The following is a 12,193-nucleotide window of genomic DNA, read 5'->3' on the forward strand; positions in this document are numbered from 1 at the left end:
CCGCTCCGCGCCACCGGTGAGCTCTACACCGGTGAACTCCATACTCGATGAGCCTCTATTCTCCCAAGCAGCACAAAGATATTACACTAAAACCTCATGTTGCAAGCATATGTTTCAAGTATTTTAGAGGTATGTTGCAAGTGTTTCACGCGAATGTTGCAATGGTTGTATATATATGTTGCAAGCTTCTGTTCTCAATGTTTTAATCTTCTGTTCCCAATGTTTCATCCGTTTTTCCAGACATATGTTGCAAGCGTGTTTATTTGGATGTTGCATATGTTTCACACATATGTTGCAAGTATTTTATCTGAATGTTGCGCATGTTTTACAATGTTTTTTTTTATATTTTTCAGGTGTTTTTGTAAAATTTTTAGGTGTTGTTTGAAGTGTTTCATCTGGCTTCAGACATATGTTGTAAGTGTTGCATCTGGATGTTTCAAAAGTAGATCGGGTGTTGCATCTCCCTTCTTGCTTTCTACCGCCTCGCCTTCAGACGTATGTTGCAAGTGTTGCATCTAGATGTTTCAAAAGTAGATCGTGTGTCGTGTCTCCCTTCTCGCTCTCTGTTGCCTCACCTCGGTGTCTCCTCGTGCTCCCGCCCCCTCCCCTTATTCCCGATGCTGGTGATGTTCGGGGCGACACGGGCCCTATGTGGACGCCCAATCCGTTCATACGCTAGCAAGCCCATATCAAAAGCGCAAAGTGCTTTACGCCTTTACTCTTAAAAAAACTTATATGTAGTGACTTATATACGATAATAAAAGACGATGGTTGAATCAACACTGTTTGCTCTATTGTTAAACATTTATAATGTCTATTTTAATTTTAATTTAAACCTTTATAAAGTGCTATGAACACTAGTGATATTATTGCATTTGATGACTAGTTCAGCCATGATATATCACTGTACAAGCAAAGCATTCACTTGAGACCTACTCAATTTGATGACTACCTCCTTACTTGCGTAATTTACAGAAAGGAGTAGATTGAAATGTGGTCATTTACGTTGACTTTAGACGCTGGACATCTTTTTTACGAGCCATTTCTGATCCTCCTAGAGCGAAAAAGTTAGCTGATGTAAAACCAACAAGAATCTCTACTCCTCCTAGAAAGAGGAAACTGGAGCCGTTCACCGCCGATGGGGCTATCCCCGCGACTAGACCCCACCCAGCATGACCCCACCCAAATCTCCTCCCGCATCCTCCACTGCGCCCCAGCACTCCGCACCACTCGGGCGCACACCCGCGCAGCTGCGCTCCACTCCGCCCGCGCACCGCTGCCGCTGTGTCCCGTCCCCGGCAGCCTTCGACAATTCCCAATCACACGCCACCTTCGCCCTGCCACATCCCGCGCCGCCTTACCCCGCCCTTCCCTGCTCTGAGGACCTAGGAGAAGGAGCAACCCAGTAGGAGCGTGAGAAGGCTTGTGGCCCTCTCCCCGTGGTGCAACATGCAGCATCTAGGGTTAGGGTTTGAGCCCTGTAGCACCCGGTTTTAAGAACAAAACCAGATACACACCATATGTGAGTCCAGAAAGTCAAATCTCACATGTACCTACAAAGGGTAATATCGAAAGACAATGTTCAATATATAATGTACTTAGTATAAATGATATAACCTTAGACAGCAAACAACGGAAAAGACAACTCCGATCTTCGGGTGAAGACTCCAATTTCACAGGGACAACTGACTGGTTGATCACAAGCCTAATTCCTCCAAACTCTAGCAATCTGGTACTCATCCGAGATTTTTATCCAAATATGTGAAAAATAAAACAAGCGTAAGTGCATGTCGTACTCAACAAATATAACATGGGGTTCATGAGGCTCAAAAGACTGACACTGGTTTAACTGCGATTAGCTTTTAATTGTCATCATTTTAGCAAAGGAGTAGCAACAAGTTTATCACAAGCCTATATAAACATAAGATCAGGTAAATATTAATAATGAATAGCATAAACAATTAACCATTAATGAGCATCTTTATCATCAATGTTCATCATCTATTCCGTAAGGGTTCCAAGGCCGCTCATGACCATGAGCACGGCTGATATACCAGTTTTACACTTTGCAGAGGTTGTACACTTTCACTATGAGTCATGATTTACCCTTTCGCCCGAGGTGATCAGCCTCTTAACCCACTACCAAGGAAGGTCGATAGGGTTCACTATGAAGCCTTTCAAATGTTCGTATAATAAGTTAGGGCCATTAGATTCACTCGACAAATAGATGTAGGAACTCCCCTTCCCGATGGCATAATGACACGTAGCCTATACACAAGGGGACAGAGGCTGTCCTATATCCGATTCGGCAAGCCATTCTTACGCCAATAAAGGTAACCTCTAATAAGCTAGAAAAGGTCCTCATACTGAGCTAAAGCCAGAGCCATATAGCCCTCACAGTTGTACTATAAGTCCCGGATGTTCGCTTACAGAAAAGTCCGCTTACAGATAAGTCCTTAGAGAGAGGAATCTAGAGCACCATAAAACAGCCCAATGCTCTAGCCCTCTGGTTCCATGTTGCTAAAAAGCATCTTTTAAAGTTTATTACATATACCATTAGTCAAGTTACAAGATCATGGTTGTAGTTGAGCACTAGCATCATACTACCCAATGCAATACCCCATAGGTATCAAGGCACAAGGTACAAAGTACTAGGAAATCCTTAGTGGTAGTCAAGATAGATACATGCAGTATGAATTAAATGATTAAAGATGTATAGGACAACAAGGACGATCCCACGCTATACTTGCCTTTTACTCTTGCTCACATTTTCCTCATACTTTGTTTCTGGTCATCACCTTCTGATCTTTAGTGCTCATAGAGGCTTTTCGTTCTACTCGTAGCAAACATCACGTATAGGCAAATATACATGAAGCAAACATAGAAAACTAAGAACAATACACCACATGAGAGAAAACAACATACTGAAAAAGAGCTAGTTGCTACGGTCATGAGATCACAAGAAACGTTGATAACGGAACTACGGTTGAAAAGAAACGACTACATGGTTTTATTTTATAAAAGAAAAGAGAAGACTATAAGCTTGATTTATTTTAGTTGACAAAGCCATGGAAAAGTTATTAGTTCAGATTAGACAAATCATAATTTAATTTAAAAACCAGAGTTGAAGCTAATCATATCTGAAAGGATCAAGATGCCCAAGAGGGAGGGGGGGGGGGTGAATTGGGTTAATTCTAAAATTCTTTGCAATAATTAAACCCTGCGGTTAGCCCAATTAACCCCTTGTGCCTAGAAATTGTTTCTATTGATCTACCGCACAAAAGTTTAGTAAACTATGTTCTAATCCTACTCTAGCATGGCAATTCTATGAATGTAAATGACAAGAATTGAATTGCTCAAAGTAAAGAGAGAAGGAGGAACGCGGTGATGTTTTGCTGAGGTATCGGAGAGTCACCACTCCCCACTAGTCCTCGTTGGAGCACCCGTGCAAGGGTGTAGCTCCCCCTTGATTCGTGCAAGGATCAAGTGCTCTCTACGGGTTGATTCTTTGACACTCCGTCGCGGTGAATCACCAACAACCGCTCACAACTCGAGTTGGGTCATCCACAAGCTCCGTCGGATGATCACCAAACTCCCAATCGCCACCAAGCCGTCTAGGTGATGGCGGTCACCAAGAGTAACAAGCACGAACTCTCACTTGACCACGACAAGCCTAATGAGAAGGGTGGATGCACACTTTGCTACTCTTGCTTTCACTAATGAGGGCTCTCTTTGGGATTCTCAAATCTCAATCACCTCACTAGGACCTTGCTCTTTTTGGCACTCTCAAGGATGTTTCTCAGCTATTGGAATGAGCAAAAGTACCCCCACACATGAATGGAGGAAGTATTTATACACATGGCTGAAAAACGAACCGTTATATGCCTCTGCGTGGTGACCGAACGCTCCGGTCAGTTCTCTCCGAACTCTAGTGTTTAAGTTGTGACCAGACGCTGGACATCGTTCGGTCAGCCCTGACCGGACGCGTCCGGTCACGATTTTCCCTCTCTAGAACCTTACTAGAGTCGACCGGACGCTGGGACTCAGCGTCCGGTCACTCACCTCTCAGCGTCCGGTCGCACCAAACGAAATCACCTTGATCAAATGAACTGATCGGACTCTACACCAGCATCCGGTCACTCCGGAACCAGCGTCTAGTCAGCATTTGACCCTCTATTCACTTCTAACTCTCGATCATACGTGAATGAAGTTTGCTCCAAAGGATCTAAGGGCTTTTAGGAGCTACCTAGTGCTAGATTTAGCAAGCGTGCACCACACCTAACTCACTAGACTCACCTAGGTCAAGCTATCCGTCCATACCCCCCTTAATAGTACGGCCAAAGGAAAAACAAAGTCCTAAACTACTCTAAGTGTCTCCTCAACACCAAACGACACTTAGAACTAGCCCATCCTTTGAAAACCGAAACGATTTCCATCGTAGGGGCATGACCACCATGATAGCCCAATTGATCTTCATTACCATGACCTAACTTAATTGCCTCTACAAAACACACGTTAGTCATAGTAATCACGTATTGTCATTAATAACCGAAACCCAACTAGGGGCCTAGATGCTTTCAATCTCCCCTTTTTTGGTGATTAATGACAATACCACCTCGAGTATGTGAAAGAGATGAGGTTTTTAACATGCTTGGTTCATATAAGCTTTTGACAATAAGAACAAAAGTGTTAGCAAGCTTATATGACCCAAGCCAACATGATGTACTCAAAAGATATGAAATAAGCAAGAGTACAAGTAATAAAGCTCATTTGCATCGGAGTAAAACACGGAAGCAAAGCAAATGAGCATAACACAAGTGATATGACATATAAATAATTCAAAGTAGAGAGCACACATGTCACATATCACATAAATATCACGATTACGATCACACTTACGTAGTTCAATGCATAATAGTAAACATGAATGCATAATGTATCACATATAAAACTTCAAATGTAATAGATAAGCTATAAGCTAATAGATAGACTCCCCCTAAATGTATCGCACCCCCTAAGACTAACATACTCGATCCCTCTCCCCCTTTGGCATCAAACACCAAAACCTAAGGGTCGGTCGGTGGGGCTGCAGCGGACGAGCCGGGCGCTGAGGTGCGAGGAGCGAGCTAGAACTGTGTGCCATCATCATCTGATCCTGAGCTCTGAGTAGTCTGACCCTCTATAGCTAGAAGCAATGCTGAAGCTGTCTAGGTCGAATCTATAACTAGCGATGCCTGCTCTGATGATGCAACTGACGAAGGAAGCATCTCTGTAGTCCTGGTAATAGGTGCAACTGTGGAAGGACCTAGAACATGTAGCTCTGGCGGAGTAGGCTGCCCTGTCAACTCACTGAATGAAGCACCAAGGCTCCTGGAAACTGGGGTGAGCACTGACGAACTTTGAGGCGGAGTAAAGCCCGTATGAAGAGGTGTGAACTGCGGGGCTGGCACTGGCGAAGCAAACCACTGGGACACCAGCTCTGTAGGTGAAGGAAACTGTGGCGCTAGCAGTCCCTAACTCTGAAGCCCACTGGGCTAGAAAGTTGGAGTCATAGAAGTGGTGGCAAGCTGACTGAGCTGGGGTGAAGGTTATGGCGGTGGAGCCCCAATAGCTATCACTACATGCTACATAAATCCAAGTAGCTACTGCTGCATGAGAAGCTGCTGCTAATGCATGGCCTACTGCTGCTGCTAGATTACCTGTTGCTGTCGCTGGAACTAATCCTGCCGAGTCTGAAATTGTGCAAATGTAGCAGCGGTCTCCTAAGCCTAGCGAGCCTGATCCTACCTCATTCGCTCAAGTATAGCAAGTAGAGCGGGATCTGTCTATGGTGCAGGTGGAGCTGAACCAGAGCTACCGGCTTCATGGTCATATTGTCGTGGAGGCATCTGAGGGATAGGCTGGTAGTCATCATCTGAGCTGTCACTAGGGTCGCTCTCGACCTTCTCCTCCTGCTGAGCATCTAACTGCTCCTCCTCAGTAGCTGCTATGCCCCTGATGGTCTCATCCTGCTAGGCTGCAGTCTCTGGCACCTCTGGACGACGACGCGGCTGGCTAGGAGTCCTCACTACACTATGGCGGATCATCTGAGTCATGTTGTATGCAGGGAACTCTATAGTAGCACCACTATACTCTGCCAGCATCTCAGGTGGCCTCACAATAACTGCCCTATGGATCAAGAATGTAATCCAGTGAGCATATGGTAGCTACCAGTGACCCCTGAACCCCTCTGGAATAGTATCCTCCATCTCTGATAGAAGGAGATCCCAAATGTCAAACACAGTCTGCTGCATCAGAGAGTTCAGTAGCCAAAGCTATATGCGAGTCAAGCCCTCATGATACCCCATCCTCGGAAGCAGTGTCCTCCTCATAATAGCATCAAGCACTCTAGTAGTAGGAGTGAGATCACTGGGTGTCCTGCTCGACTATGGCAGAACCTCCTAAATTATAGGGCCCACATGCACTTGTCACTGTCCAATAACCTCTGACGACTATGCATATGTTCCCGATAACTTAAGAAGACTGTCGGGTGTCCTCGGGGAACCCCGAATCATCCACGATTTCTGAGCAGGATCCCATTACAGAGTCATTGCAGTATTACAACAGTTTATTCAAATAGATACATCAGAGTAATATAGCGGAAGTCTTACAATAACTTAATTTACAAAATAGTAGTTTCAAACCTTATAAACTAAGTTCGATTAATATTCCAAACCGTAGTAGTGGAGTGGCATTATAACGTAATACAAAACACGCAATTAAACTGCCCTGCCCAAGGGCCACAAATTTACTTATCATCATCGGATCGAACAACCGTCATGCAACATGGCCCAAAATAGACCTGCTCATGAGGCTCACCTGCAACAAGGGTCAACGAACCCTGAGTACAAAAGTACTCAACAAGACTTAACCGAAATAAAAATTAATAAAACTCAGGAATGCAGGCTCAGGGATTCAAGGTATGGCTTTAGCAATAATCAAAGTTCTTTTGCGTAAAAGCTCTTTAACGAAATTCTTTATGTCAACATTTAAAACTTCATAAGATCATATACAAAGCTGACACGATCCGTAATGAGATCATGAAACTTCATAACCAACACCTTCACAGACCATCCTCAAGTTCCAGTTATTTATTACTACGATGATGAACAGTGAGTTGAGTCTCCATAACCGAGGAGCAACGACGATTCGAACCGATTAAACCCAGCTGGGGATTCCAGACCACACGACATATGCAGGTCCCCGACTCACATATATCAACCTACCCTCGGATCCTCTAAAACAAGAACGGGCCCGCGCCACCCGAGAATACAGTACTCCACCAATCCAGCCCATTGCCACGTGGGTACACGCTATTCCCGCCATCTCTCCACTCCCAGTGCGCGAGTAGCCATTCTCATAATAGAATCGCCAAGTTAAGGCTTACCGGAGTATGTGGTTAGTACTACAAATTCTCACCTCATGCAATTCAACAACGGTACGGGCCTTAATCGACACAGGCGGAAAGAACCCGCTCACAAGACATTACCAGGTCTTGTGGCTCACACACACCGAGTCCGCCCGGTCTAGATTTATTACTCCAAATTCCCATATCACATGATAACATAAGTAACCAAAGTTCCATTTAAAACTCGCAGGTGACAGGTAATCACCCGACCTTTATTTATCTAAGCATGACTAAGCATAACTAGCCATATACGAATTAAAACGATTAACAAGGTAGATAAGGAAAACAAGGTTGGTCATGCATCAATTAGGTTTTCACTTAACTCCTAATCACTTAATGCAGTATATGAAAGCAAAAGCGAAATCAATTTGTAAAACACAAGGTAGGGTTTAAATGCATCCGGGGCTTGCCTTGGTCGGCAGAAAAGGTTAGTTCCACAGAGAGATTACGGAGTTAGACTTGACAGCATCACCATTGATGGATGAACCTTCTCCAACACTTGATCAACGCGAGCACCATTGAATGATGACACTCATCCAAAGATTAGTCAACGCGAACCTTCTCACTCACGTATGCACTACACGTAAATAAACAATGCATGCTTTAGCATGATGGATTGTATGACATGATGCATGGAGGTGCATTGGTGAAAGCATAAAAGATTAACTAACTTGAATACAACTTTCCTTCACGGTACAGTTATAAGTCAAAACTAACTAAACCTTTTTTATAAACCCAACTACTTACTTTAAGTACCAAGAATCATCTTATGCTAATGACCCAAGGTCATCACTCAATCAAAATTTCAAACAAAACCTAAGTCATCAAGGTTTACTATTTAACTGACATCACACAACTAACTATAGAGAGCAAGCACATCAAGCATGACACAAGTTTAACAAGGTCACAAGTATCATAACTTGACCATCAACAAGGGCATAAGCCACACTTAGCAACACATGGAGTAAACAACCATAACTAGCATATGTCTATTTCTGGACTGGAAACAACAGGTTCATGTTTGGATCATAACTAGAGTTATACAAATCCAATAGCCATGCAACAAGACATTCTGGAAAGCTTATGAAATTTTCTACAACTCATCTTTAATCATCTTAGCATGATTCTCAAGTTAACTAAGTCAAATATACCCATTTACAGAAACTGGTCCCCAAATGACAGAGAGCAGCTATTTCTGAAACTCAACTTTAAACAGGCATAACTCACAAACTACTTAGCCAAATACCACCAAATTTTAACAGCAGCTAGATACATGGATTATCTATAACTTTGTTATTAACAAGTTTCACAACAAAGCACATTATCATGAAGAACTTTGCTAAGTTCCTAGATCTGTCCATAAACCACATCGGCAAGAAAATAATTATTAACTTATGTTGCAAACACATAATTGGGCAAAACCAACTTCACCAACATTTCACACATGACTAAAGAACACCAGAAAGCATGGTGCTCACCTCTAAATAAATTTTCTTAAAGCATTTCTTAATTTATTTAGACATCAAGGTGTATTTATGAACATATACAAAAAATGCACAATAACTTCTACAAAAATTACAGTAGCTCACATATCCTCTCAATAGTCTACTGTACAAATTTCATACCATTTGCATAAGTATAGCTGCCTCTATGAAAAAGACAATTTGCTATTGCAAGAAATCATGTGAGAGCGAGATAAACCAAAAACTCACTCATACTTCATCCAATACTCATGAAATTTTTACCACACATCAACTATCACATGAGTAGCATGCCACAAAAATTTCACTTCATTTGGAGCCCTAGATATGCAGTTATGGAAAATAACAAATTCAACTAGCATTTCAACCTTACTGCACAAATCTATTTTTGCAGCTAAAACTTTAAACTAAAACATGCCATATTATAGATCTAATGCATAGACAATTTCACAAGGATTCCAAAAAGTCCTCATTTGCTGTTTTACGAATTTTTTATGAATTACTATGAATTTTCAAAGTTCTAGCCGATTTCAAAACAAACAGGTCCAAAAGGCACTATTCACATGAGTCTGCGGTTCACAGAAAAGCCCCTCACAAATCTCGAATTTGAAGCTGAAGTCCCTGGTCGCGATTGAAGAACAGAGGACGCCGGAGAGACGCGATTTCCGGTCGGCTGATGCTCGTAGGCGGCAATTGAAGGGGTGGTCGAGCGACGGGGTGGCGAGGCAAGCCTGAGGGTGGTCGCAGCTCGGCCGGTAGCGGCCCGTGACGGCCTGGCCACGCGAGCCCGCTGCTCGACGACGGAGTGGCACGGCGGCCATGGCTGCTGGTCGCGGCGTGAACGGCAGGCGCGGCCATTTACGGTGAGGCGAGGCGCTCAGGCGATGCGCAAGAGAGAGGCGAAGCTTTCTACGCGCTCAATTCGGCCAGAGGATGAGTGGTGGAGGTGGTGTGCGCCGGCAAGAGTGGGCGACGGCGACGGCGACGGCGAACAGAGGGAATGAAAAGGAGGAGAAAAAGAAACGAACGGCGACAACCAAGCTATAAAGGACGGCCAAGAAGCAAGAGGAAGCCACGCCGCGGCCTTCTCCATGCCAGCACGACGCCAAAGACGGCCACGAACGCGCCTGGAAGCCAGAAGAAACTCGCCGTCGGTGAGGTGTCCGCCGCGGGTACTGTTCACCGAAATTACAGAATTGCCACTCGCTTTAAAATCCAAATTACTCCCAAATTTATGTGGCAACTCAAAAATCTCCAAAAATAAAAGTTGCTCAAAATATAAAGTTCTACAACTTTGCTTTTATAACCATACCCAAATTCGGTCTACATTTTGAAATGCAAGTTTGAATTCAAAAAGGGGACATTTAAAGAATCACGCCTTTTCAAATTACTTCAAATTTCATAAAACAACTTTGAAAACTCCAAAAACCAACTTTGTACAACTCGACAAGCTCTACACTTTTGCTTTTAGGCTCAACCCCAAAATGTGCTTAGATTTTGAATTAGGTTTTCCAGGGTAAACTTTAAATGCTGGAAATTCGGGTTTTCGGAAATCCAATTAAACACAAATGTTTTGAAATTGATTCATCCATACAAGTCAACACATATCATAAAACAATATTCACACCAAGCATTGCAATAAAAATTATTAAACTTTTATTAAGGAAGAATTTGAATTGTTTAATAGATTCCCACATTAAAATTCACAAAGTTTCTTAATCACTATTATTTCATGTAACATATAACACACTTCATAACAACATTTACATGCTATAAATTAAACATGAAATGCATTCATGAGTTGATACATGATGATTATGCATAATGATGACATGATCACCTTTTAAGTACTTTATAACATCAAGGATGTTACATCGACCCCTCACCGAAAGGCTCTATGAAGCAATGGCGGACTAGATATGTAGGGGGCACAAGACCGCTGTGAGGGCGTGTGGGAGGCGTTGTCTATCCATAGCAAACCTCATGTAGCCAGATGGGCTGCTCCTGAAATCTGAGTATCTCTCTAACCCTAGAGCTCATCAGCCTGTAATATCTGTCTCTGAAAGCAAAGTGAATGAATCTGTGCAGCGGGTCAATCCAAAGTGTAGCATAGAACTCATGGACCCAAGATGGAACATATAAGCCTGTCCATCCAAGTAAATCTGTCAGCCCTGGTAGGTAAGATAGGAAAGGGTGAATATGCTCTCTAGCTGCTGCTACAATGGACTCAATGTTGCACACCCTCTGAGATCTAAATACTGCCCCACTGTTAAGATATGCATTATAAAAATCTTCCTGCAGTGGTGTGTAAAAGCCCTCTAAAGCTCGATCATCCCTCCTAGGCGGGAACCACTACTCAAAGTCCACAAATCTGAGTTGCTGCACCTGTTTGGCCGTGGCAGCCCTCAAATCTAGATGAGTCACTGGAGGCGGACCTTGTGGTCTAGGAGGCAGACAAGAACCCCTCCGCTGTGTCTCTGTACTCGGTGTGACTGGAGCACGGGTACGACTAGAGTGGCGAAGCTGTGGCTGAGGTGCTTGCTCTGTCTCCTCGGCCTGCTCTCTCTCCTGAGTCTGCTCTGCTGGCTGTGGCTGTGCTATGACTCCCCCTGAGGCTGACTCTCATCAATAGCCACACGCCATCCTCCAACCATGACAGTCCCAGCTAGACCACCATGATGGCGCTCAACCTGCTCAAGTGCATCCCTCATAGTTGGAGAAAGCTGATCTACAATAACAACACCACTCCGAGTACCTCCTCTCTCTACGCGCTCTGCGGCCTCTACAACTGCGGCTGCTCTCGCTATATCTGCATCAGGGTACTTACACTTCCTCGTTGCTAGCTTCTTCATCACCTTGCCTTTTGTATTTGTAGGCAGGGGAGGCGGGGGCCTCAGATCCTCATCACCGAGACCTCCTCCAACATTCTTGACACAAGCCATCTGATGGATCTGAAAAGAATAACTGCCATTGACAAAGATCAACTGCCAACTGTCACTTCCGAGGCTTGGCCTCGATCCGTACTCGCGAGCTTGGCCTCGAGTTGACTGACAACTGCCAATGAGACCTTAGAAACACTAACTCGCTGCATGTTAGAATAGATCGGATTTATAAATAATTACAACATATCTAGAGATATGAAACCCTAAGAAGCAAGCAATAGATACGAAATTGGAAATGAGGGCTTGCTACCTAACGAATCGGCGAACCGAAGAGCAAGGAACAGATCGGAGAACCACCGGATTGGCACTATGAAGCTAGGGTT

This window comes from Miscanthus floridulus, chromosome 9 (genome assembly GCF_019320115.1).
Source record: "Miscanthus floridulus cultivar M001 chromosome 9, ASM1932011v1, whole genome shotgun sequence".
Lineage (NCBI taxonomy): Eukaryota > Viridiplantae > Streptophyta > Magnoliopsida > Poales > Poaceae > Miscanthus > Miscanthus floridulus.